Source organism: Capsicum annuum, unplaced genomic scaffold (assembly GCF_002878395.1).
Source record: "Capsicum annuum cultivar UCD-10X-F1 unplaced genomic scaffold, UCD10Xv1.1 ctg78863, whole genome shotgun sequence".
NCBI lineage: Eukaryota > Viridiplantae > Streptophyta > Magnoliopsida > Solanales > Solanaceae > Capsicum > Capsicum annuum.
This window is the reverse complement of record NW_025889390.1, coordinates 77684-93249: the sequence shown is the minus strand read 5'-3', so window position 1 is coordinate 93249 and position 15566 is coordinate 77684.

The window sequence follows — 15566 nt, the reverse complement described above, 5'->3', positions numbered from 1 at the left end:
AACCTTCACACCTCAAGAGTATTTCGGGGTCAAATGGGATCCAAGGATAAGGACTTAAGCCGAGATTTCCCACTCCTTTCACTAGCTTACCGAGCCCATGATCATTCTAGAAATTACCCACCACTTGGACAAACACAAGGCCACAATGAACAAGATATTTATAAGGGATTTTATCACACAAGTTCAAAGGACCATGTTCAATATCAAGGCCATCATTACTAGCATCAACAGTAACTTGAAAGTTTTTAATCACACCCTTCTCTTGTTCAAGTAGTGAACTAGTTTTAAGAGCAAGTTGATCATGGTACAAATTAAGGAAGATATTAATAGAAAAAGCATGCACCCCTATGTCAAATAAACCTGAACCCAACACACTAGAGGGTACATCACAACATTTCAAGCTCAAAGAAGTGCATGGACTAGCCGTAGGAGTTTTGTTCTCAACTAAAGAGCTACCAAGTAAAGAAGAATGCACTTGTAAACCCATCACCACTTCACAAGACACTAAATCACAACATTTTAAGTTCAAGGAAATGTAGTAAGTAGAGATGTTACCTCAAGTTAGACTTGGGCAGTCCACTAGTTTGGAGCTTTCGGCCGTTGGTGCCTTTGGAACTCCCACATATTTGGGATGGAGTTCTTTTGAACTTTCCCTTGGAAATATATCTTCTTGTACCTGCAAGTAAGAAGAATCAATTCTAGGCACAAGCACTTGGGTTAGTGAGTAACAAAGGTTCTTTGTGGACAAGATCCACAATCAAGCATTTTTCTTCCATCCTAACTTCACTACCCACGACTTCCCTTTTATTTTCCCTATTTTCTTCATATTATTCTTGCATCTCAACAACAAGATTCTCTCCAACTTGAGGCTTGACCTCATTCTCTTCGGATTCTAACTTGTGGAGAATAGGCATTAGATTTTGTGAAGTGTAGGATTTTATGGAAGTATTTTGCTCGGATTTGTGGGTGGAGTTTAGGTTCTAAGTCCCTCTTGTTGGAATTTGTTCATTTGAGAATGTAGTGGTTTTTGTAGGGTTCGGTTAGGAGAGGTTTGGGGTGGGTTAAGTGGCTGGTTTTGTGGAGCTCTTGGAGGATTAAGCATTTGGTGGAGGGTTTCGGGGGTTATATCATGGAAGAGTTATTGGCTTGGACCCTAGAGGATGCATGATAGGGAATAGGAGTAGAAGGTCGTGAGTTCCTCCTACTTTCAACACGATCAAGTCTTTCACTAAAAGTGGAAATTTCACTCCGCATAGCATCTATATCACTCTTCATGTCTATTCTCAAGGCATCATGACTATCTTCCATTCTTTGAGCAAAGTCTCGACCCAAGGCATCAATCCGAGCCATCAAGGCTCCAATAGCATCATTTCCCAATGGTTGGGAAGTAGTACATTCGGATTCCATGGAAAATGTACCTAAAATGTGCAAAAACAGCAAGCAAACAACCTACAAAACGAGAAAACAAATAAGTTCAAAAGCCTCACTTCACTCACTCTGAATCTCACCTCACACTTGGCTTTACAAGTGTTGGAGAACCGATAATACTTGGAAAGTTACTTGAGAGGTGAGAAGCTTTGAATCGGAATTGATCTTTGTTTGAAACGACTCAAATAAAGTGATGCAGAAAATTGAACCAACAAAATACTACGACTTAAAAATGAGAAAAGCACATAAAAAAACCAGAGACATGGAATAAACGAACTTTAAACTAATTACCAACCTAGTAGGTACTTACTAGTTTGCTAATTAGTGATAGAATTAGCTTAAAAGAAACTAGAATCAAAAAATTAGAAACAAGGAAATCTACCTAAGAACTCAATTTGGCGGATTAACTAGTGATGACATGGTAGTTTGTGATTGGACGTTGAGTTTTCAAATTTTCAACCCTAATTCTCTAGTCTTGGCCTAGAACCCCTTTGGTGAAGAAGAATTTCATTTGGGAGGGAAAAATGAAGGTTTGAAAGCCTTTTTGGAGCTTCAAATGAATTCAAAAACAATTGTACTCAAATGTACTTGATTTTGTACTTTGATTATTCCTTTGTCTCTTCTTCCTCTGGATGACAATGAATATGCCAAGGAATATTCTTTCACAAACACCAAATACACTCTCTTTATTATCCTTTTTTGGATCAAACAAACTCCTTAAATATTCTTCCTTAGCAAGACTTGATGAACATGGAAGAACAAGATGAATATTTAAGAGTTGACCAAAGTTTGACCCCTAACCAAATGAACTCCAAATCTGATTTTTTTTGTAGATCTAGGTTCCTTAGGCCAAGGTGAGCCCAAATAACAATAAATCACTACCAACCAACGTCCACAACACAAAAACCACATGGATCTAGCTTCTTGAAGCTTCAAAATGCCATAACTATGGTGGATCTATCTCAAAATTGACCAAATCTTGTTCCAAATATAGATCTAGAGAGTCCTTAGGTGCTAGGGAGCAAGGATATAGCACTTGAAAACAACAAAACAACACAAAAAAGTGTAGATCTAACTTCTAAAATGCTGTCCAAACTCAAAAACGTGAAACACCCTCTTTTTTTTTTTTTTTTACTCTACACTTTATTTTTTTTTTGGAGATTTTCTTAGATCCAAGACTTAAGGTTGTAGGAACAACCCTAAACAAGGATTTGATACCAAATGATAGCCTAAAGGCTATGAAACACACGAAATGGACTCACAAGATGCAAATTCCAGCAACCAAATAAAGAGAAAATAACACATAGAATGGAGATGAAGAAGAAAAATACTTGAAATTAAAGGATAGATAGAAAGACCCTTACTTCCACTATATGACTAGCACTAGAAGATGTATCAAATCTTCAAACACACCTCTCAAATAAAAATTCAAACCATCCTCTTAGGTGATCCAAAGGACTCACACTTCCTCAAGCACGCCTTCCTTGCCAAATCATCTAAGACAAGTGAAAACCCTAACTTTCAAATGTTCATGGACCAAGTTTCGGTTCTAAGAGCTACAACTACAAGAATAAAGCAACAAAATATAAGTAATACTCAGTTTTAATTCCTCAAAGTCTAATGAAAAGAGAAGAAAAATGGTCTATTTATACTATTACATACCAAATAACAAAACTACCCTTAATGAGCTAAGGGAATTGGGAGCCTCTTGAGTGTTTCCTTGGAGTGGAAAATGTCTTCATTAACCTTCACTTGAGGCGTCTATTGAGTGCATAAGTTCCCCTCCTTCCTTCTCTTGACCAAGGTTTCAAAATACTCCAAAAAGTCTTCAATTGCTTGCTAATTTCAAAGCCTTGACCCCCTTAGATAATTCCTTGTACTTTTGATGCTCTTTGTTCTTGTGTCACACTCTATGTAGGAAGTAACCATTCTACTCCTCCTACTTAGCTGCGGATTCAGTAACAGCATTTAGACTGAAGTGGTGAGCATCCATGTTTTCTAAAGACAACATTTAATGCTATGGATTTATTTAGACACTTTTCTATTATTTTGAGTATTGGTTTTGGCCATTGTTGGGGGCATGTCCTAACTAAAATTACTTACTCTTTTTGATAGAGGCTTTGTGGTACTTCTAGGGATTGGTATGGGTGAAATCGGTATTAGTATAGACCATGCTTTGGAATAATCCGATGGACTGAAATCATTGGATGATATTATTTGTTGTTCCATCCTACTCTATTTTTTTTATTGTTTTTTATATTATGTTTTGGTATTCCCTTTGGTTTATGGGCTATGGTTTGGTTTTGTAAGGGTTGGTAGTTGGTGTGATATGGTTGGACTGCATTGGGTCAGTCGCGATTGTGACCCTATACCAGATTCTTAATAAGAACAATAACGCTATCTTATTATATGCTTGATATTCAGCCCATCTAAGGCTAGATATAGGATGTTGGGTTGGATAATGGGAGGCAGTCCCCGATCCTGGTTAGAGACTTAGAATACCCATTATGACAAAGCTTAGGGTCAGGTTATGTCACATACCATCCCTGACTAGTTACAAGACAAAGAAAGTCCTTTAGTGATCCTACTTTGAATATAAGAAAATTAAGGAAAAAAGCATATGGGAAACCCTATGGTATTCTGTATACATCGGTGATACTTCTTTGTGAGCGAGACCGTTGTTTGTTATATCCCTGAATTAATTAACTAATCGTAGTTGAGTGAATTAGATTAGTTTGACTATGAGCGCACAGGGATTGTGTTGTTAGGCTGCTAATCTATTTTGTTGATGTAGCTTGTGTTGATTCCTAGTTATCTGTAAATAATGTAATGCCATCATCAGATTCCCTTGTATTTAGCTATGTGCTGAATTGTTATACACAAATTTGGTTGTTGAAAAGTGAGACTAGGATAGGGAAACAAGGTATAAGAAAATTAAATTCAAAATCACTGCCATGAGAAGCTTATGATCCTGTTTAAGCTTCATGTTGGGTTATAGAGTTTAATTGTTGTTTCTTTAGCACACGTAAAAGTTTAAGTTGAGGATGTTGATGTGTCGTGGAAACAAGACACTTTCGGTGCTTAAAATCATGAATTTATACATAAGTTGTTTTAGTGGATATGATGCACTTTTGTGTTTATTTTAGGTAAAACAGGTCTACAGTAGTGTTGGAATAAAAATAGAAGAGAAAGACCTGGAAAGACCAATTCTAATCAAGATTTTATATGACTCTTAAGCACAACAGAACCCAAAGACAAACTGGTAATCTTAGAGTGGACAAGATACAACTAGAGCATCTGAATTGTAAGCTAGGGCATGAGATGCACCATAAAGTCGTAAGCAAAATAGAATCTAAAGATTCCATTGCAAAGTTGAAGGCTCGGTAATATACAAGTCAAAAGTTTGAGTACAACTCATATAGGGAAATCATAAGCAGATCGGGTTCAAAGATTGGAGAGAAAAAATCCAAATGGATATGAGAGAAGGACACGACTCATATGATAATGTATGACTCAGGATCAGAAGTCGTATGATGAACCAAAAGTTGAAGCCTTAGAGATCAGACACTGGAATGGATACGTGAGGCACAAGTATGACTCCTATGATGATGGTACGAGTTAAAGACAGAATCGTACCAAGTGTTGACATAACTTTACCTTTTCCATTTTTATTAGGATTTCTATGTTATTTTGAGATACTATAAATAACCTAGGGTTTGTATTTTATTGGGGTACTTACTTTGACATTATTCTTATTACTTTTCACATACTTTATAGTTATTCTTGAGATTTTCAGTTTTTATTCAATTAAAGATTTTGGAGTTTATTCATCTTATTCTTGTGCAATTAATTACATGTTTTCTTCAGTAATATTCATGGATTCTTGCATGAACATGAGCGGCTAATCTCCTTGACTAGGGTTGTGGGAACCCTTTCAGATTAGCTACGTAGAGAAAGTGTGATATTCATCTATTCTAGGGTTTATGCATGTATCTTAATCTTCTTCAAAATAATTAATCTTTGATCTACTACAAAAGCTTGAGATAGGGTATATTTGCAAACGTCTTCACAAGGGAGTTTATGATTAGGAAAAGAAGATTAAGACAGTAATTTAAGATTCACCTTCACCTTATAATTCCCTGCATCTGATCTAATCACTTGACTCAAAAGAACTAAGGTCATAACAAAGAGCAACAAGGTGACGCCTTGAGACTAAATCGGTAAAGGGTAAGATCTATCATCGCATTCATAAGATAGAAGATAATACATAACTTGTAGACTTTACATACAAAGCATTAGGATAGTACGGCTTATCACGAGAAATTGACGAAGTTAAGAAGCCAGGGAGAACACAAGCCGAGTGTTCATCTTCTATTATTTACAACTTAAAAGTACTCAAGATTTGGATACTACTTGTGATTGATACAAAATCCCCCCTTTACTCTTCTGTACTACTCGTGAATTAAATCAATCCAAATAACTATTAGGCATCTTGCCTGTGGGTACCACCCCAACCAATTTGGGTTACTATATTTGACATAGACCACAATATACTTCTTTTGAAGGTTAGTTTTGGGTGACATTAGCTCTCCCCACGGGAAGGGCCCTAGTGCAAGGTATGATATAGGCATGAAGAGCACAAAAAATACAAGGCATGGTCAAAGGCTCAAGCTTTGGAATTGGCAAGTGTTTGGAGCCTTTTAAAGTCTTGTCAAGTTGAAGGAGGAGAAGGGAATCAATTTACTCAAGAGGCACCTCACTTGAAGGGAAAGAAGGACTTTTCACCTTATATTTCAACACCCAAGAGGTGCCCTAAGTTAGGGCTATTATGGTCCTTTAAGACTTTTTTTTACACTCCAATGAAGCATCCTTCATTTAGGGTATTTTAGTCTTGTTTGTAATAAGTATAAATAGACAAGCAGCCTTCTATTTTTATTAGTTTTCTTACATTGAAATGAGTGACTTTTAGATTGTATTTTTCTTCTTCTTTTAGAGAAAGAATTCGAAACTAGGGTCTTTATTAGTGATGGATTTCACTTGTGTTGACAAATTGGCAAGAAAGGTTAGTGCTTGGGGAAGGTGACTCCCTTTGTGTCTACCTAAGAATGAAGTGTTATCCATCAGTGGTGAGGTGTGTTTAAGTGTTTAATATATACTTAGGTGCTAATCATTAGAGCTGGTGTATGTTTCATTACTATCTTTTATTTAATGCAATTTTTTTGTTTCTGCTTCATCTCTTTCTTTAGTTGCTGATTTTTGCTTCTTTAAGTCTTGAATTTCGGTTATAGCTTTGTTTTAGCTATCAAGGTAGCCATTTGAATTGCAGGTATCAAGGATGACCATGGAATTCCTCGACCTCACATCGATCCAAGATATATATATATATAATGTGTGATCTATGCACACAATTATTAAGACTAACTCACACGCTTGCAATCGTAGGTTTCCGGTATTGTTAACCCTGGACCTCCACCTTCCCGGCCAGCTACATAACTCTTTTTAAGAATAATTAAGTTATTTACACGTTCTCGTTCATTAAACCAAGGATCATACATTAAGGCACATACCATTGGTATCGTCATACCAATTTTGCTTGCAAGGTTATAATTATATCAATCCAATTTCATTATCTTATGGGAATGCCTCGACCACCTTTATTTATTAAAGTATTTAGGTAATGACTTGACCCACTTTGTTTATTAAATCTTTTTGGGGGAATGCCTCGACCCCCTTTGTTCATTAAATTATTTTTATATTTAGGTCTCTAAACCCTACTCATGATTCAAATCAATGAAACGTGGGTATAAACAATGAAACATGGTTTGACCCATAGAATTAGACCAAAAATATTTGTTGCAGATTTGTGCCTGCGACTCCTACCTGTGATTCATGGGTATCCCTCGAATCATGGGTTTAGACATAGGTAACTAGTGGGCCCAATTTCAAAATTTTTATTTAAAAATCCATTGATCCCACGTGATCGACCCAAATTGGTGGTTTCTTTAAATTAAAACCCTAACTCAATTCAATTCCCACAATTTCATAACTTGCACTAAAATTCAAACTCCTCCTCTTCCAGATCACATTCAAATACTCCTACTTTCATATCATATTCTTGCACGTACTGCACTTTGACTTAGGCAAAATCAATTGTCTATTTGTTCTCAAAATTTTCATTTTGAAGTAAGGTTTTTCATGGTTCCATTTTGATTTATAAGATGATCTTGATAGAGAAAACTGTGAGCACACTTAGACTATGATACAATTATCTTACCATTAATATTTCATGAATTACTGGGAACCCAAAATTGTGAAAATTGAATTGATCCATGTTACTTTGATTTAAGTTGATCAAAATTACACTATTAAAGGTAATTAAGGTTTGATTTAGAGTTGAAATTTGAGAATTTTCAGGATTGGACCTATGAATCCAACCTATGTTTGATGAGTTTAACTCATAAATTGTGGGTTGGACTTGTAGGAACCTGAATCCTTGAAGTTCATACGATTTGTCTAATTTCCATGAGGCTAATCACGACTCATGACTAGAACCCATGAATCATGGATGCACTCGTAGTTTGGTCTCTCAACTCATGATTCTAGCTTGGTTTATGAGTTCAACCCATGAGTCGTGACCTGTACTCAAAGGTTGGATATGTAATTGGATTTTTTTTTCATGGTCCATTACTATGATTCAATTACTAATAATTCTCCTTACAGTTACTAGGCATTAAATGCAACACCAAAAATGGGCATACAGCCCAGATGAAGAGACGAGTCTCCTGAGCATAGTGGTTCTATAGAGGAGTAATCCATTTCTAATGCTCCCTTCGACCTATGCTAAATCCAATACCAGACTTGGAAAGATGCAATAGCTAGAGCTTCCATCCAGTCATGCTCTCAACCTACACTACCACTAGTATCTTAGCTTAGCCCACTGGCCCCTCCAGCTCATGTTATCTGTACTAGACCTAGGATGAAGGTTGTATGGATGGCACCACCACACTTTTATTTTCATACGTAATAGGATAAGGGAGAGGAAAAGTATAGTTCTAGTACCTGTTAGGAGGATTCAAATGTCCCCCAGTCTAAGAAGGGGTCAGAGTTTGCATTAGGTATAGATGATTGAGAGATAGAAGTACCCTAGTCGAACGAAGATGATAAGACATTATATGGTACTAAGTATGCCTATGCTTTATCTCCAAAAATTCATGAGTTTACACATATCCATGTCGTGCCAGTAGCTTAGGACATTCAATAATTATGTGTAGCAGACATATAGAGTATATATGATATAGACATTGTTATTACTGATTAATAAATACCTTAATGGAGTATAATTAAGTATCCTCGTATTAGGCTCACAGCTTTGGAAGGGATTCCAGACTTGAAGGCCACATTTGACAAGTATAGGCTTGGATAGATGGGCGAGCCTTTAGAATCTTACAACTCTGAGATGGTATGGTAGTTCCTACGCTTTATTTATTTACTTAATAACACCAGTGAGGGGCTAAAGTTGACTTATTTGAGGAGACTATTTGTAGATTTTTGTTTAGGCTGGAGTTCATGGGGTTGACTAATATGGATGAGTTTGACTACAAATTAATTATTGTGATGAGTAGGAGGACGATAAAAGAGCCTAAAGAGAAGTATCAAAGGTAAGATTTAGTAATAGGGTTTGCTCAGTAGATAACTAAGTCATTATGATGCCTCTTGGATCAAGGGAAAGCAGAGATAAAGAAGTTCTTAAAGTGCAAGTTGAGTTTGACAACTGTAGATAATGCACTCACATGGGATCGGGTTGTATTAGTTTCTAGCCTTATAGCTGGCTATGACTTGAACTTTATTAGTCGAATCCAAGATGAGATTTATGAGATGAATTTCTATGATATCACCAGTATTCCTTTCCCCTATATGATACATAGATTTTGTGAGGTAGTGGGAGTACCTATATTACAAGAGATTGATCATAGGGTTGAGGCTACCTGCATGGAAAATATTAGGTTGATTCGTGATAAAGCTAACCCCATTACACTGTATAAGGCACAACCTTCTACATAATAAGGAGTATCCCTCTTTGAAGGGGATTTATATTCAACTGAGAAGGTTGATAGGCTGACAGTGAAAGGTGGGGTTACTATGGGTAGCCAATAGGTAGTGCCTTCTTTTACAGTAGGTAGTGAGGGGGATATAGGCACTTTATCTCCAAATTTTACCTCTAAATTTCCCCCTCGTACATTGGTTCAAAGCATAGTGATATTACCATATAATTTTTTACAGTAGTTGGTAGACAAATAACAATATTTTAGCGAGCACCAGACACACATCGACACCCAGTTAGACAAGTTATTTGGTCAGATCCATTCTTTAGTGCGGACTATATTAGAGGCATTGAGGCATGAGTAAGGCGAGGATGATGGTCACTATAGATTAGTTTACTAGATAATTACATGGACTGATAGACTATTTTAAGATCTGTATGGGAGAATGACTCTATGAGGCTCAAGTGCCTGACTTATCGAGTCTGCACGAGGATGTGGATACTTTGAGATGTGGATAATTGATCTTTTTACTGATAAGGATGAGGTCCAAACTATTGGGGCCAAGAGATAACGAGAGCATGTCAAGTAGAGTGATAGATCAGACATGTTTAGTGATATGGGACAAATAACCCTCTTATCTTTTGATGACATCTTTGGAGGCCAACACATAGAGGCTCAAGACTTGGTCACCTCAAGGACATAAGAACATGCATGGAGGACCCGTTTTGAGCCTACCATTGAGCATACCATACATCAAGGTCGTGAGTGGAAGATTGCTTGGAGCATTGAAGGCTTGAGGACTCACGGGTTTGGACTATATTTGAGGGTTCACGGTTTTGGTTCCCTTTGTTAAGGGAATTTTTGGTCACTTAGCCTTATCCATTTTACACGCCATGACCTCCCCTCTATCTTTAAGGGTAATGGAATCATTTTGTCACTAATTATGTAATAAGGCTATATATAGTCTCTTTAGTTTATGAAATATGAAAGATTGAAACATCAAAAATCCTCTCTCTTGAGAGTAGAACACTTAGTCTTAGCTAGGGCTTGGAAAAGCTAGTATTGATCTTTGTTTGAAAATGGTGGATGTTGAGGTGAGTTGATTCCCTTGGCGGTCACCGTGAGAGTATAGTTTTGATTATTACATTCATTAGGGTTTTTGAGTTTAATACACTCTTTAGTTCTTAATCTTGTAATAATCTTGGTCTCACTATCTATCCTTTACTTTTGTTGTTGTCATCCTGTGTAGTGGACTGTTTTGGGTCCTTTATTGAATCCAAAACTTGTGTTATTGTTATTCATCTTGTTCCTCACATTTTGTAGCTGTTTTTGGTGTAATATACACCATTGTATCTCGTATTCTTCTTGCTGATAGTAAATCCGAGAGTGGTCTCCATCTTGGTCCTCGGATCCTTAAGATTGTGGACTGATTTGGAGTGTGTTTCGTGTTTCCTTTTTCATTATTGTATCATTTGGTATCAAAGAATGGTTTGATCTTGTTCCTATAAGATCAAATTTTGGGCTAGTTCACTTGAAAAAAAAAAGTTGAAATCTGAAAATTTCAAAAAAATAGCAATCTGTCCATTTTGTGTTCTTGGCCGAAAATTGTGTTTTGTTGTGTCTTGGCCGAGATTTTTACTTGTATTTGTTGTATATAAGTGTTACTTTTGTTCCTCTCTAACACATTGAGTCTACATCTTGATTTGAGCTTGTATTTCGATGTTGTTGTTGTGAACACAAGCTTAGCCCATTGAACATTATTGTGGTAGACATTGTTGTTGAGAAACTTGACTGGCCGTATGTTTGGTTGTTATTGTTGAAAGGAGTGTTGTTGTTGTTGTTGTTGTTCTTCGTGAATTTTGTTGTCTTTCTTGAATTTCTTCACAACCTTCACCTCTTGTTAAAACCGAAGACACAACACTAAAGATACTTGGCCGTTTGTTGTTGTGGATTGGAGTTGGCCATTGGAATTGTTGTTGTTCTTGAAGATTGTTGTTAAGTTCTTGGTGTGTTTGTTGTTGTTCTTTAAGTTCTTCAACTTCCTTCATATATTGTTAGAACATAAAGTGAATGATAGATCCTAAAAGGTGAAGGAAAGAGGTGTAAGTAATTGTTAGTCTTGAAAGACCCGCAACTACAAAAGTTAAATCTTGAAATTTGAAACTTGAAAAAAAGGCTCCAAGACTTATTCTTCCCTCCTTAAAACAAATTCACCCAATCGAAAATAAAATTGGTCAAGACTTGGGTATTGGAAAATAAAAATTGTAGAAACCACAACCAATACGTGACTTCCACGTCATCAAGTTACTGTTCATGCATTGAATTTTGAATCAAATTTTTGATTCTTAGTTTCATTTTTACTGTCCCTTAGTTTTGTTTATTGGTTCAAATACTAATTAACAACTAGTAATCACCTACTTAGTTGTAGATTAGTTGTTGCGTATGTTTCTTTCGTGTTTTCATTATTTATGTGCTTTTTTCATTTTTAACTCATCGTAACTTCTTTGTTTCAAGTTAGTAAGTAGATTTTGTTTTGTGTCTTGAGTCGATCAAACAAGAATCTATTCTGTCCACCAAGTAGAATTGACATTTTATTTACTACCGGAGTATAAGCAACTTTCAATATTCACCGCTCCAATCATGAAGATCACAAAAGTGAGTGAATACGAGTGTTGGTGAGGAGCTTTTACTACTAATCTTGTTTGTTCATTGTGTAGGTACAAAGGTGATATAAAAGGATCATGTCTTCGATAGCCGGGAATTATTATGACTACAACATGGGAGACTATGGTTGTAGTGAGGGGTTTTATGGCTACAAAGTTGAGGGTGATTATGGAGGCTATGAAAATAGCCATGATCGAAACTTGGGCAGATTTGAAGTTACTGTTTTGAGGGAGAAAATGAGGTGAATAAAGTGCCTAGTGCTTATGGTGACTTTGGAGATGATGTAGGACCTCGTGATAGATCTTATGATGACGTTGGACATTTGAGGAGTCTTACACTTCTCACTCCAAACCTAGATTTGGTGTTAGGTATAACCCTTTCTTTAGCAAAACTTATGAGAGCTATGATGAGAGTACATGTGAGGAGTGTGAAGATTCATATTCTTCACCTTGTAGTACTTCTTATCAAGATTGATATAGTGTGAATGGTTATACTAGCTCTAGTGAAGGTTGTTCAATGAGAAGAAGAGGGTATGTATCTCGAAAACCGAGGGGTACTCGTGTCCTTTACAATGTTGATCCAAGAAGGAGTGTACACTCCGGAAAGGTGACAATTTGTGGGATACCAGGCTGCCTCGTTATGTTAAATGGTAGGTACTATAGAAACTACATCATTCCATCCATGGTTGACTACTTGGGGTTGTTTTGCGGGCCTTTACTTGTTCCATACTTCTTTAACGGGTTTAAGGTTACCGAGAGGGTCAAAGTTGTCTTCTCCCAATTTGAGTACCATGAGGAGGTGTGGTGTGATATTCTTCCATTGACATATGGTCATGTATGCTTAGGTGCTTATTGGTTTTTACAACATAGAGTTCCAAATGTGCAAAACTAGCCTAATTTTGTAAAAGACCAATGGGGGAATCGCCTAATGACTTACTTGCTGCCCTATCCGCGAAGGGAAATTCCTACCTACTCTAATCCAAATTATTATAAGAGACAAAAGATTGAGAGGAGTAAGAGATTGCAAGATGGTAATCCGAGAGTGGAAAAAGGAGAGGTTGTGCGGAGCGAAGTGAAGGGATTACCACCAAACCAAGCTAACATTGTTTGTCCTTCTATTTCTAAGGACATTTGTGTAGGTACTGTAACATCCCGTATCTTGCTTGTACTTATTCTAATTATATCGAACCTGGTATGGTCATAGGGTATAGGTAACGGATGAGATTTTTTTTTATTCAATTATTAATGGTGTAGATGGAATTATAGAGGCTGCCCATACAGTTTAATGTGATGCGACTAAGTTAACGTTAAGATAACTATTTAAACTTGGAATCGTAAGCTAGTATTTGAATCTAAATTTTAAAGTGACCAAGTGTGTATAAGTTGAAGGTTAGATTAAAGGGATTAGGAGCTGAAAATGGAGCAAAATATTGAGGTGCTTTCTTGACTTATTTAAGCTAGTAGGTAAGTCACCTACTTAAGTTGTTTGGACCAAATTAATGGACCCATGGCTATGGATCAGATTTGGGTCTATGCTAATATACTCATTTGGGCCAAATTGAACAAAAGAGAAAGAAAATGGATAAGTAGCCCAACACACCAATCTTCCTAGGCCCAAATATAATTGAGCCCAACAAGAAATTAAGCAAGTAGGTGCATCACCTACTTCGAAGTTTCAGCAGCTTGAACCCTTAAGTAGGTGCATCACCTACTTCGACCAATTAGACCAATTTTATGGTCCAAAATGCAGCTAAGGAGGTGGACAAGATAGGGCCTTTAAAAGGTCAAGTTGCTGGTCATTTTACTTCACTTTTAAGTCACAAAAAAAAAGAATTATATTTCAGCAAATCTCTCTACTCTATCTAAAACAACAAGAACAACAACCCTATTTTTCCTTTCTAGGGTTCTTGGAGAAGCCCTAACTTTTGCAGCAAAAGGTAAGTGAAAACACTTTAGTTTTTGTTTAATTATCTCATAGAAGATTAGGAGAATATGTTAGAAGTGCTTAATTATAGATATATGGCAGAATATAGAATAAGCAATCTGCTCACTTTTCTTTGATATTAAAGAACTTCTCTTTTCTTCTTTGGTTTAAAGTGTGAAGGAAAGTTCAAGTTCTTGAAGAGTTCAATTAAAGGAATAAGTTGCAGAATTGAGGTAAGGTGAGTGCTCTATTTTGGTTCTCCTTGTATATGAATTTGAAAGAGAGTTACGAATGTGTTGTTATTGAGAACTAAAGAGATGATGAGTTCGATAATGGGTTGCAACAATAAAAGTGATTTGGGACTATTTTGTGGACTGTTTTGTATGTTCATGTTATGGGCTGCCATGTTGATATTGGAGAAGGGTGTGATTAGTTTTTAATGAAATATAGAAGAAAGGTGTGGTGGTACACCACCGAACTAATTATTGCCCTTATTTACTGCCCAATGTGTTTTGTGTGTTGTTTGGAGGGTGTAATGAAGCTGAGGTAGTTTCGGTGATCTTATAAGGACATGTATGATATGTGGGTGAAATTGGAGGAGAAAAGGGTTAAAATAACACCCTTGTTTGATAGATTAATAGTTGCTGCCCGGTTACTGTTTTGGGTAAAATTAAGTATCTCAAATGTGTTGATTGGTTACTAATACTAGTTTACCATATATTCTATTGTAGATAAGTAATCTAAAAGGCGGGAAGTCAAGTTGGGTTAGTTTCGGAGTCAAATAACCAGGTATGTAAGGCATACTCTATTTCACACTCTTTGGCATGAAATCATGCAATTGTTCCATCAAGCAAGTTTCCGAGGTTATCCTCTAACAAAGTATTACATAATGACAGCACATTACACTTTATGTATCCAATGGCCTTGTTCCCACTCTCTAACACATTAGAACACCTCAATACGTGCTTTTTATTAAATCTGCGCGTCTATCTTCACTAGAAAATTTCAGAAGCTCTCCGTTTACTCAAATAAGACCCCTGTGTATTTATAGCTTCTAAACACTTCTTTTTATGTGCCAACAGCTCCCTACCTCATTGTTGTTGCATTAAGTATCCATATATATGTTTCTTATTAGTAAATTATTGGTTCAAGGTACCATAATATAATGACCACCAAAGTAACAATCTCAAAGGTTAAATAAACTAAGTAATGTAAATCTGTAAAATGACGAGTGGCAACTCAGGGGCACTTGCCTAGCATAGGCCAATCTTGATACCTTTATTTGTGGGTGGCAGCTCAGGGGCATAAGCCTAGCATGGGCCGATCCCAATCTTTATATGTAGGTGGCAGCTCAGGGGCATAAGCCTAGCATGGGCCGATCCTAATTTATCTATTTACCACTGATCATCTGGTCATTTGCATTATATATGGATTACAAATATTATGAAGTAAGAAGGGTAAAAATAAGGAAAGGAACATACTATATGTAGTCCCACAAGTTTATATAAA